General features: G+C 35.7%; 1 protein-coding gene across 1 annotated transcript in view; it reads left to right on the top strand.

The window, feature by feature from the left end:
• Window positions 1-13,408, top strand: part of GFRA1 (GDNF family receptor alpha 1) — a 1,444,022-nt gene that overhangs the window by 848,037 nt on the left and 582,577 nt on the right. The gene's annotated exons all lie outside the window — the stretch shown is intronic.

Below are 13,408 nucleotides of genomic sequence, written 5' to 3' on the forward strand. Positions count from 1 at the left end.
ATTATATGTTGTTATTGTTCAGTATGTGACATGGCATTATATGTTGTTATTCTTCAGTATGTGACATGGCATTATATGTTGTTATTCTTCAGTATGTGACATGTCATTATATGTTGTTATTGTTCAGTATGTGACATGCCATTATATGTTGTTATTCTTCAGTATGTGACATGTCATTACTGCGATTCATGTTTATTAATCACGGTAACAACAAGGTGCATGTTAAATAAACTATACACAATACATTTATGCATTTAGATACATGTTTATTAATAACTCTGCACTAATGAAAAGGTAAACTAAATGGAATGTTAGCTGTGGGCACACAGGGTAGTTATAGCAATTTTATGTGTAGCCAGTACTGGGGTATAGAGGGGGTAATGTCTTGACCACAGGCTATGCATCAAAGATTTGGTTAGTGGCTTGTGCATCTGAGACACTGGAAGGGGATGATGGGTGTGCCCAGCCTGGGGAAAGGTCTGTAGGTGTGCTCCAAGGTGCACTTTGCATTGGATTGCTCATGGAAATCAGGGACATCTGTGATGGAGGCATTGCCTTTATAAAAGCAAAGAACTGGCTCAGTTGCCATGGAGGTAAGAAGGTATGCCAGTATGCTTATTATGGGACCACTTATGTGAGAATATACTACATTTTTTCCTTGTTTTAATATCAATACCTTCCAAGACTAATGGTAATCATAACATGCTTCATTTGTACTACGGCATTCTGTTGTGCTCAAGTGCGGAATGTGGACTGATATACTAAGACAAAAGGATAAGGCCAGATATGACAGTGATTAGCTGTCAGTATCATTCAATTTGGTCACAAAGTTATTTACAATTTCAAGTAAACTGAGAAAACTACTTTACAACATATGACTTGCAATTGCATATTTAGATACCTAGTTATTCAAATGAAATGGAAACTGTCAAAAAAAAAAGGAAAAAATAAAACTTAGAGAAGATAAAAGTCTTATTCTTTCTAATTTTACAAGCACAAGCTCAGGCATTGAAGTAATACTTCCTAAGACAGCATCCAGAACGGTTTACTGTTGTCTAGTTTCTTTCACCTAGCTTACTGCACCTATGGACATGTCATGCTTTAAGCCATCCACTCCAATGGTGAGCATTCCAGACTGTTCCCCAGTGCAAGTGAAATGGTTACCTAAGCATTAGTCATTGCTCTCAACATGTTATGTTGAGGAGATTACTTTTAGTTACAGACTTCAGGTTCTACAGCTACAGTGTTTTCATTCTACTATTCTATTTTCCATGGTGGTGTTCTCATTAATCGATCTACTCAAACGTGGTGACAAATGCTTTTATTCTTTAGACAATAGAAAGATCAGATGTCTTTGTTTTAAGTATCGAAGGCTACAATAATTTACTATGAATGCTTTCTTTTTTAGACATACTTGACAGGTGCTGCCTATTTAGAATTCACATTTGAAGAGGTATTGCTCATTCTATTTTCTCCCAAACTACCTTATTTTAATGCAGATGAAAAAAAGCATGTGTATTCCACTGAGAGCAAGGAGCTAGTTGTAAATGACATGACAGTGGAAAACCCATTAACACTCTGTGTTAATAGTTGCCACAGCTGACACAAACCAAAGTGTATACCAAGGCAGTAAACACAACAGTGTCATGGACTTTTTCACAGACACATTGGATTAAACTTGTACGCAGATAATTACACTATTTTCTTCCAACACCATATTTTCTGCTCTCTATACAATGAAAAAAAGACTCAGCCTCTCTTCCTGTCTATACCAAGCATCATTTGTGTGGGTACTACACTTAGATGAATCCCATTGCATATAGATGAATCCCATTGCATAAGTCTACACAGCTCGTTTGTTTAAATGCTATTCCACAAAAAGTAGCACCCTGATGGAATGATTAGTAAAGTGACTAGTTTAGTGGTTATTGCAGCAATTAGTACAGTGATTAGTACAGTGATTAGTACAGCAATCAGTACAGTGAACAGTGCAGTGATTACTGCAGTGATTAGTGCAGAGGTTAGTATGGTGATTAGTACAGCAATCAGTACAATGAACAGTGGAGTGATTACTGCAGTGATTAGTGCAGAGATTAGTACATTGATTAGTACAGCAATCAGTACAATGAAGAATGCAGTGATTACTGCAGTGATTAGTGCAGAGATTAGTACAGTGATTAGTACAGAAATCATTACAATGAACAGTACAGTGATTAGTACAGTGATTAGTACAGTGATTAGTACAGCAATTAGTACAATGAACAGTGCAGTGATTACTGCAGTGATTAGTGCAGAGATTAGTACAGTGATTAGTACAACAATCAGTACAATGAACAATGGAGTGATTACTGCAGTGATTAGTGCAGAGATTAGTACAGTGATTAGTACAGCAATCAGTACAATGAACAATGGAGTGATTGCTGCAGTGATTAGTGCAGAGATTAGTACAGTGATTAGTACAGTGATTAGTACAGCAATCAGTACAATGAACAGTGCAGTGATTACTGCAGTGATTAGTGCAGAGATTAGTACAGTGATTAGTACAGCAATCAGTACAATGAACAATGGAGTGATTACTGTAGTGATTAGTGCAGAGATTAGTACAGTGATTAGTACAGCAATCAGTACAATGAACAATGCAGTGATTACTGCAGTGATTAGTGCAGAGATTAGTACAGTGATTAGTACAGAAATCAGTACAATGAACAGTACAGTGATTAGTGCAGTGATTAGTACAGTGATTAGTACAGCAATTAGTACAATGAACAGTGTAATGATTACTGCAGTGATTAGTGCAGAGATTAGTACAGTGATTAGTACAGTAATCAGTACAATGAACAATGCAGTGATTACTGCAGTGATTAGTGCAGAGATTAGTACAGTGATTAGTACAGAAATCAGTACAATGAACAGTACAGTGATTAGTGCAGTGATTAGTACAGTGATTAGTACAATGAACAGTGTAATGATTACTGCAGTGATTAGTGCAGAGATTAGTACAGTGATTAGTACAGCAATCAATACAATGAACAGTACAGTGATTAGTGCAGTGATTAGTACAGTGATTAGTACAGCAATCAATACAATGAACAGTACAGTGATTAGTGGTGGGAGGTTGGCATAATTGTTAAGATGTTTACCTTACAGGCACAAGGTGCAGGGTTTGATTCTCACATGGGGTAATTGCCTAGACTTAAAATGGCCCACAAGGGCAGTTAGCCTAGTACTAACCTATGAACCTATGAACCTAGTGCAGTGATTAGTACAGTGATTAGTACAGGAATCAGTACAATGAACAATATAGTGATTAGTATAGTGATTAGTGCAGGGAGTATTACAGTGATTAGTACAGCAATCAGTACAGTGATCACTACCATGATTAGTGCAGAGATTAGTACAGTGATTAGTACAGCAATCAGTACAATGATCACTGCAGTGATTAGTACAGTGGTTATTATTGTAATTAGTGCACCAATTATTAAAGGAATTAGTACAATGATGAGTGCAGTGACTAGTACTGCGATTAGTACAGTGATTAGTACAGTGATTGGCACAGCCATTATTATTGCAATTAGTGCAGCAAGTAGTACAGTGACTAGTACTGTGATTATTAATTATTACTGCCATTAGTGTAGTGATTAGTACAGTGATTAGTACAGTGATTGGTGCAGCAATTATTAGTGTAATTAGTGCAGCAATCAGTGCAGTGACTAGTACTGTGATTATTAATTATTACTGCCATTAGTGCAGTGATTAGTACAGTGATTAGTGCAGTGATTGGTGCAGCAATTATTAGTGTAATTAGTGCAGCAATCCATGCAGTGACTAGTACTGTGATTAGTAATTATTACTGCAATTAGTGCAGTGATTAGTACAGTGATTAGTGCAGTGATTAGTACAGTGATCAGTACAGTGATTAGTACAGTGAATAGTACAGTGATTAATACAGTGATTCTTATTGTAATTAGTGCAGCAATTAGTGCAGTTACTAGTACTTTGATTAGTAATTATTACTGTCAGAAGGAGTTGAATTGTGTCTTTGTGGACTTAGAAAAAGCATATGACAGGGTGCCTAGAGAGGAGTTGTGGTATTGTATGAGGAAGCCAGGAGTGTCAGAGAAGTATGTAAGAGTGGTACAGAATATGTATGAGGGTCGTGTGACAGTGGTGAGGTTTGCGGTGGGAGTGACGGATGTGTTTAAGCTAGAGGTGGAATTACATCAAGGATCATCTCTGAGCCCTTTCTTATTTGCAATGGTGATGGACAGGTTGACAGACGAGAACAGATAGGAGTCCCCATGGACTATGATGTTTGCAAATAACATTGTGATCTGTAGTGAGAGTAGGGAACAGGTGGAGGAGACACTGGAGAGTTGGAGATATGCTCTAGAGAGAAGAGGAATGAAGGTCAGCAGGACTAAGAATTTATGTGTGTCAATGAGAGGGAGAATAGACAAATGGTGAGGATGCAGGGAGTAGGGGTGGCGAAGGTGGATGAGTTTAAATACTTGGGATCAACAGCTCAGAGTAATGGTGAGTTTGGAAGAGAGGTGAAGAAGAGAGTACAGGCAGGATGGAGTGGATGGAGAAGAGTATCAGGAGGGATTTGTGACAGACGAGTACCAGTGAGAGTAAAAGGGAAGGTCTACAAGAGGGTAGTGAGACCAGCTATGTTATATGGGTTGGAGACAGTGGCATTGACAAAAAGGCAGGTGTCAGAGCTGGATGTGGCAGAGTTAAAGATGTTAAGAATTGCACTGGGTGTGACGAGGGTGGACAGAATTATGAATAAGTATATTAGAGGGTCAGCTCAGGTCAGACATTTTGGAGACAAAGCCAGAGAGGCGAGATTGCGTTGGTTAGGACATGTGCTGAGGAGGGATGCTGGGTATATTGGGAAAAGGGTGCTAAGGATGAAGCTACCAGGTAACAGGAAAAGAGGAAGGCCTAAGATAAGGTTTATGGATGTGGTGAGAGAGGACATGCAGTTGGTTGGTGTGACAGAGCAAGATGCAGAGGACAGGAAGAAATGGAAACAGATGATCCGCTGTGGTGACCCCTAACAGGAGCAGCCGAAAGAAGAAGAAGAAGAAGCAGTAGAAAAAGACTGCAATTAGTGCAGTGATTAGTACACTGATCAGTACAGTTATTAGTGCAGTAATTGGTGCAGTGATTAGTACAGTGATTAGTACAGTGATTAATATGATTAATACAGTTATTACTGTAATTACTGCAGCAATTAGTGCAGTTACTAGTACTGTGATTAGTAATTAGTACAGTGATCAGTACTGTGATTAGTGCAGTGGTTAGTAGAGTGATTACTGCAGTGATTAGTACACTGATCAGTACAGTCATTAGTGCAGTGATTGGTGCAGTGATTGGTGCAGCAATTATTACTATTATTAGTGCAGCAATTAGTGCAGTGACTAGTACTGTGATTAGTAATTTGTACAGTGATTAGTACCATGATTAGCGCAGTGATTAGTACAGTGATTAGTGCAGTGATTAGTACAGTGATTAGTACACTGATCAGTACAGAGGTTAGTACAGTGATTGGTGCAATGATTGGTGCAGCGATTATTACTATTATTAATGCAGCAATTAGTGCAGTGACTAGTACTGTTATTAGTAATTAGTACAGGGATTAGTATCGTGATTAGTGCAGTTATTAGTACAGTGATTAGTACACTGATCAGTACAGTGATTAGTACAGTGATTGGTGCAGTGATTTGTGCAGCAATTATTACTATTATTAGTGCAGCAATTAGTGCAATGACTAGTACTGTGATTAGTAATTAGTACAGTGATTAGTACTGTGATTAGTGCAGTGATTAGTACAGTCATTAATATGATTAATACAGTGATTATTACTGTAATTAGTGCAGCAATTAGTGCAGTGACTAGTACTGTGATTAGTAATTAGTACAGTGATTAGTACTGTGATTAGTGCAGTGATTAGTACAGTGATTAGTACAGTGATTAGTGCAGTGACTAGTACTGTGATTAGTAATTAGTACAGTTATTAGTACTGTGATTAATGCAGTGATTACTGCAGTGATTAGTACAACTACCACAGTACTTAGTACTCATATCAGTTACCTTCTTCACACAGTGCAGGTCAAGCTCATGTTTTCCTGGGTTTTTGATGGGTGTCCAATTTCTTCCACATCTCAGTGATAAATGTGTGTAAGTATATGACTGTGCACATGTGTGTATGTGTGTGTCTGTGCATATCTGTCTGTGTATGTGTTTATGTATGTGTGAACATTTTGGTAGGACTGACATACTCTTCAGTATTACTTTCTCTGCACTGTGCTCATTTGTTGTAAGGATAAGGTACGCTTTCCCTTATGGCAATGAATTAGACTAAACATGTAATAGAAGAATGAGTGAATGTATCCATGCATGTTGTACATATCAAACATGTACTGAAAATACTCGCTGTTTTTTTCCCTGTTTTACTAACATTATTGCATAGTTAGAGTTTCTGCTGACAATTCGTAGCTTTGGAATTTAGTCCTGACTTTATGGTCACTGTCTGCATGGACATAACTTTGTGGCTTTTCTCTGGCTATTTTAGTTTCCTTCCATATTCCCAAAAATATGCCATTTGATTGGGCAATTTATACCTTCCATATATACCAAATTTACCTTTGCTCTTTAAGTCCAAGTCATGACAGAAAATGGTCACTGATAAAGCAGTTCACTCACCTGGTTAATAAACAAATAAGAAAAACAAATAAATACTTCCTTGTTCTGGTGTATTTTACCCACTTTGACCTATCAGACATTAATGTGTGATGGTAAACATCTGCAGTACTATTAGACTTTCAGTTTTTAATTTATTAATTGTGTTATTCTTGTTTTGACCTTTTCATGAAAATAATAACCTGAATGTCTTGTCTTTTCAATACCCCAAAATGACATTTTCATCAGTGGCTACACTGTCTGCTATTTTCCTCAAACATCCTGAAGACTAGAATATTAAATGAGTTAAAAGTGTTTTATATTGGAACAGAAATGTCTTAGGCAGTTGTTACTTCGAAGAATAAAAGTCTGTGTACTAACAGCATTGCTCTGTTAGGTTATTTATTTAAAAGTACTATCAAAATATATATCCAACTGGAAGTGGAACACGTCTATCAACATTTCAGATTAGATTCTTTAGAATGGATCTGAACTTGGTGGTATCCTTTGTCTGTTCTAAAGTTGGATATTCTGAGCCAACTATTTTAACCTTTGAACCTGATTATTCTAAATATGGCTTTTTTATTTATATATTTTTAATTTTTATTTATTTATTTATTTATCATTTATTGACTAGGTTAGTCCAACTATGTTAGTGGCCTTTCTTCAGGGGAGACCCAAAGTGGTATTTATACTACTTGGGGAAATTTGGCCAGGGCATTGGGGAACTTCCCCTACTGTTTTCATATATGGGGACTCTTTGTGGTCTGGTGCTTCCTGTCTTCTGTTCCAAGCTTGAAGGCAGCCCAGAGAAGCAGGAAGCTAGTAAAGTGTAAATGGAGCGAGAGAAGGAGTTTGAATATGATGTTGGTGTTTCTGGTGCTGTCAGTTAGGCAGATGTGGTTTTTGTGTTGGAGAGTGAGGGGGTGGTCAAGAATAACAATGGCACAATGGAGATGACAGAAAAGATGTACAGCTTTTGCAGAAGCAGTTGAACGGGATGGAAGCATCCATCATGGATTCAGAAGACATGTTTCAGCAAATACTTTTAAGTCTGAGAGTATAACACAAGAGTGTGATGTCACAAGCCAACAGTAGGAGGATTGTGGGATGATATATTGCTAGGTTTGGTCAGTGAGACCGAGCTGGAAGATGGTAAGGAAATATCATGGGGAGAGATGCTGGACAGAATACAGAATGAAGAAATACAGAAGAAAGAAGGCATGAACATTGAAAAGAAATCTTATGCAAATATGGTAAAAGAGGGGATACATGGTAAAAAAAGAAAAGAAAGAAGTAAGTTTGATGAAAAACAGATTGTTCAAAGTATGGATGAAATAAAAGGAAGATACAGAAATTGACAGTTATAAGGTATGAGATGAAGCTATTAAAATGCTGGGGGTTAAAACTAATGAGGTAAGAGCATGTATTCATATCAATAAAGAAACTTTTTGTGACATTATTTTCAAGACTGGGCAGATAATGGAAAGATTTATAGAAGAATATGAAAAAAAGAAAAATTGTGCCCCATTGAACTTATATGTTCTTAAGCCTTCTTTTAGGGAAACTAAGAAAAAAAAATATTATACAATGACTCCCGATTAATATTCAAAAAAGTGCATGCTGATTGGTCAGCGTGCACGTTGTAAATCAGAGTTATAGTAATGGAAAAAGGTCCAGTCGCCCGGACTTTTTCCATTACTATAACTCTTTTTTTAACAGCAAAGGAGTTTAACATAGCGAGACAGCTTTAAAAAAAGCAACGGAGATTCTCTGTTGCTTTTTTTATAGCTGTCTCGCTATATTAAACTCCTTTAACATAGCGAGACAGTTTGTAAAAAGCAATGGAGATCTTGCTTTCTCCGTTGCTTTTGCCCACAGCTCTGATGTACTGTGTAGGCATACGCATGCGCAGTACATCAGAACTGCCGCAGAATACCAGACAGCTGCGGAAGGGCAGCAAGAAGGCATTATACAATGCCATTATTTAAGAAAAGTAATTATTTTTTTTCTTAAATAATGTCATTGTATAATAACTCACTTCTGGGTGTGGGTAATGCTGGATTTACCCATGGTTGGCTTTGTTTGGCCACTCAGGCTTCGCCCTCGTAACCAAACCACACCAACTGTGGGTAAATCCAGCATTACCCACACCCAGGCGTGGGTTATTGCTATAATATTCAATTCAGAACTGAAGCAGAAAAAGAAACTTTGAAAAAGCATTTATTCTTTTTATGTATGATGTATTGAATTTATGAAAAGTCTATGACCATAGAGGTTTATGGACTGGGGTTGCAGAAGAAGAGTTAAGTTTATGTGAGAATGATGACGGTAAATGATATAAAATATTCAAAAAGAGTTAAGTTTAGGTGAGAATGATGAGGGTTAGATATAAAACATGCTTTCTGTGTGGAAAACAGATCATTTCATTAACAAATGTGAAAGAAGACAATGTTTGTCATGAAAATGTTATAAATGTACAAAAGTGGGACGTGGGTGGAATTATGAAGAAAAAGAACATGAAACAATACTGGACATAACAGAAGAAGAAGGTAAAAGGACAAAGTTATAGAAAAGAAATTAGAAGTAGAAAAAAACGGGGAAAAAGAAATTAGTAAAATTAGTATCATTGATAAGAAGAAATGATACGAACATATAAACTAAAGAACTAAAGGGAGATTTAAATATATAAAATATCGAAGAAAAGAGTTACGTTTACGTGAGAATGATGATGGTAAATGATATAAAATATCGAAGAAGAGTTAAGTTTACGTGAGAATGATGACGGTAAATTATATAAAATATCGAAGAAAAGAGTTATGTTTACGTGAGAATGATGATGGTAAATTATATAAAATATCAAAGAAGAAGAGTTAAGTTTACGTGAGAATGATGACGGTAAATGATATAAAATATTGAAGAAGAGAAGAGTTAAGTTTACGTGAGAATGATGACGGTAAATGATATAAAATATTGAAGAAGAGAAGAGTTAAGTTTACGTGAGAATGATGATGGTAAATGATATAAAATATCGAAGAAGAAAAGAGTTAAGTTTACGTGAGAATGATGACGGTAAATGATATAAAATATCGAAGAAGAAAAGAGTTAAGTTTACGTGAGAATGATGACGGTAAATGATATAAAATATCGAAGAAGAAAAGAGTTAAGTTTACGTGAGAATGATGATGGTAAATGATATAAAATATCGAAGAAGAAAAGAGTTAAGTTTACGTGAGAATGATGACGGTAAATGATATAAAATATCGAAGAAGAGAAGAGTTAAGTTTACGTGAGAATGATGACGGTAAATGATATAAAATATCGAAGAAGAGAAGAGTTAAGTTTACGTGAGAACGATGACGGTAAATTATATAAAATATCGAAGAAGAGAAGAGTTAAGTTTACGTGAGAATGATGACGGTAAATGATATAAAATATCGAAGAAGAAAAGAGTTAAGTTTACGTGAGAATGATGACGGTAAATGGAATACAAATTGTATTTTAAGTCTGATCAAGTAGTGTGGCTGCACGACGAAGAAGATCGGGAAAGGTATAAAAAGAATAAATGAAGTGAAATAGGATGCTAAAGGGAGAAAAGAGGTCATGACATTATGGCAAGATCATGTGGAAATGAGAGAACTTTATAAAAATTGGTCAGAATGGTGGTTAAATTTTAAACTGAAATACATGTAACATGGAAGAAAGCAAAGTTGTATGTTGGAAAAATAAAGTACAAGAATGTAAACAATGATATGACTGTTTAGGGAAGAATGGCCTGTTTTTTTATTAACAATTAATTACTTCCTGTCCTCTGCATCTTGCTCTGTCACACCAACCACCTACATGTCCTCTCTCACCACATCCATAAACCTTATCTTAGGCCTCCCTCTTTTCCTGTTACCTGGCAGCTTCATCCTTAGCATCTTTTTCCCAATATACTCAGCATCCCTCTTCAGCACATGCCCAAACCAATATAATCTTGCCTCTCTGGCTTTGTCTCCAAACCTTCCAACCTGGGCTGACCCTCTAATATACTTATTCCCAATCCTGTCCACCCTCGTCACATCCAGTGCAAATCTTAACATCTTTAACTCTGCCACGTCCAGTTCTGACTCCTGCCTTTTTTGTCAGTGTCACTGTCTCCAACCCATGTAACATAGCTGGTCTCACTAACCTCTTGTAGACCTTCCCTTTCACTCTTACTGGTACTCGTCTATCACAAATCACTCCTGACACTCTTCTCCACCCACTCCATCCTACCTGTACTCTCTTCTTCACCTCTCTTCCACACTCACCATTACTCTGAACTATTGAACCCAAGTATTTAAACTCATCCACCTTCGCCACCTCTACTCCCTGCATCCTCACCATTCCTCTATCCTCCCTCTCATTCACACACATATATTCTGTCTTATTCCTGCTGATCTTCATTCCTCTCCTCTCTAGAGCATATATCCACCTCTCCAGGGTCATCTCCACCTGCTCCCTACTCTGATCACAATGTCATTTGCAAACATCATAGTCCACGGGGACTCCTGTCTGATCTCGTCTGTGCACCATATTTAAGTAAAATAATTAAACAGAATAACAGTGTAATGAGAGAAACAAAAGGCTCTTCAGGTAAAATGCATTATACACAAGAGATTATGAATGTAGTAAAAGAACATGTTAAGACATTTTTAATGAGCAGAGATGAAAGACATGAAAAGAATGGGAAAGTACACACACTTTTCTGACACGGAGAATAAGGATTTAGAAAAAGATGTCAGAACTGAGGAACCAGAACACGCAATAAAAGTAATGCATTTAAATTCATTACTAGGTCCTGATGGTACATGACTACCGGGTAAAATAAATGGTTTATAAATGTATTAAATGAATGATTAGAAAACGTTTAGAGGTATAAAGAGCTATGTAGAGGCATCATTAGATTTATATGGAAAAAAAAAGGGAGAAGGAAGATATACAGAATTGGAGACCAATTGTATTAAATAATACAGACTATAAGATTTTAGGAAAATATTACAAAAGAGGATGGAAGAAAGGGTAGGTAATGTTGTAAATGAATATGTGTTTGGCATAAAAGAAAAAAAAATCAACATTTATTGTTAATAATTGGGGAGTAGTAGAAAGATATACTAGTTAGAAATGTTCAGGCAAAAGTAATGGTAGGAGATTTAAGTAAAGCATTTGATTCAATTCATCCACACAAAAATTACCAGTAAAGGCAAATATACCATATAAAAGTATAAAAGACAGTATGTTTATATTGTGGGGAATTTGAAACTTCTGAACATGTCTTTTGAAAGGAGTAGATCAAAATGTAATGGAGAACAATTATAGAATAGAAATTTGTGACTGAATTTAAAGATGTGAATAATTTAAACATGGATATAATTGAATTTAGATATCACAGAAATGAAAAGAAGAAAAAGGTCAAAAGTCTTGATAAAAATATTTGTTATATTATGGATGATATGGAATCAGAGGTTTTAGGCAATTTTTTGAACAAAAAATGGGACTTGTGGCAACAATGTTGAAAAAATAAGGTATTAGTTGTGGAAATGAAAGGGGGAGTCTAAAACGTAAAAAGTATCTGATTTATTTGATGAAGCTAAATGTAAAAAGAGGATGTGATTTGTAAACAGTGCACATATATATTGTAAATAATTGAACAATATATATATATATATATATATATATCAGTTTTAAAAAATATATATAAGGGTTGTTTTGCTTTTAAAAAGCCCATAAGAAACTGTTGTTTAAATTTTTTTTAATTTTTTTTGTAATTCTATATATAAATAAATATATGCTATGTTCATTATATGAGTTTATATATGAGTGTTTAGGCAACTGAATAGCTGTGTTTTGTGTATGTTCATAAATTATTTTTTAAATATTTATAATGCATTACATAATAAATATTAAAAATTTTTTAGCATGTTTATAGCTAATCAAGGAAGCTATATTTAATATGATGAATTGATTGCATAGTGCAATTATCTGTTTTTTGTGCGAAGCGGCTGGCTGTTTTGGTTGTTTTACAAATGTTAGCAAATAAATTGTGAGCTGCTTGATTCTTCTTTCGGTAATTACATTCTCACTGTTTTTAAATAAAGCGTGTTTTACATATATGGGCAAGGAAGAGTTTATCCTAGTAACTGAACTGGAGTGTTATTAGCGTACTTGGGAGCTGGCGCAGTGATTTGATATGATTTTTACAGTGTTTTACCTGTTCTACTTACCCCCTCTTTTCTTCTTTCGTTTGGGTGCTGTGCTTCTTGTTATATATATATATATATATATATATATATATATATATATATATATTGTAAATAACTAAACATGTAAAGAATTATTGACTGCGTAAATAATTATGGATTATGTAAATAAAGAACCCCTACTTTTTTATGTAAATAAAGAACCCCTACTTTTTTATGTAAATAAAGAACCCCTACTTTTTTCAGTGGGTGCCATGGAGTCTTTTACATTCATCTGCACTACCACCTACTCAGACAGATTTGGGCTGCGATTAACATCTCATCTGAAGGTGTGGACCTGACGACAGAGGAGAAGAGAACAACAATCACATCTTTTGTCCAAGAGGAGATGCTCTCAGTAATCAGCTGGGTGAACTACAAGGTTTTCTTAAAGACAATGGGCATGTGGTAGTTAAGGGAGACTTTGCTATGCACAAGTCCCTAATGACAGGGCATAT

This window comes from Protopterus annectens, chromosome 14.part0 (assembly GCF_019279795.1).
Source record: "Protopterus annectens isolate FY-2018-M chromosome 14.part0, PAN1.0, whole genome shotgun sequence".
In the NCBI taxonomy this organism is placed as follows: domain Eukaryota; kingdom Metazoa; phylum Chordata; order Ceratodontiformes; family Protopteridae; genus Protopterus; species Protopterus annectens.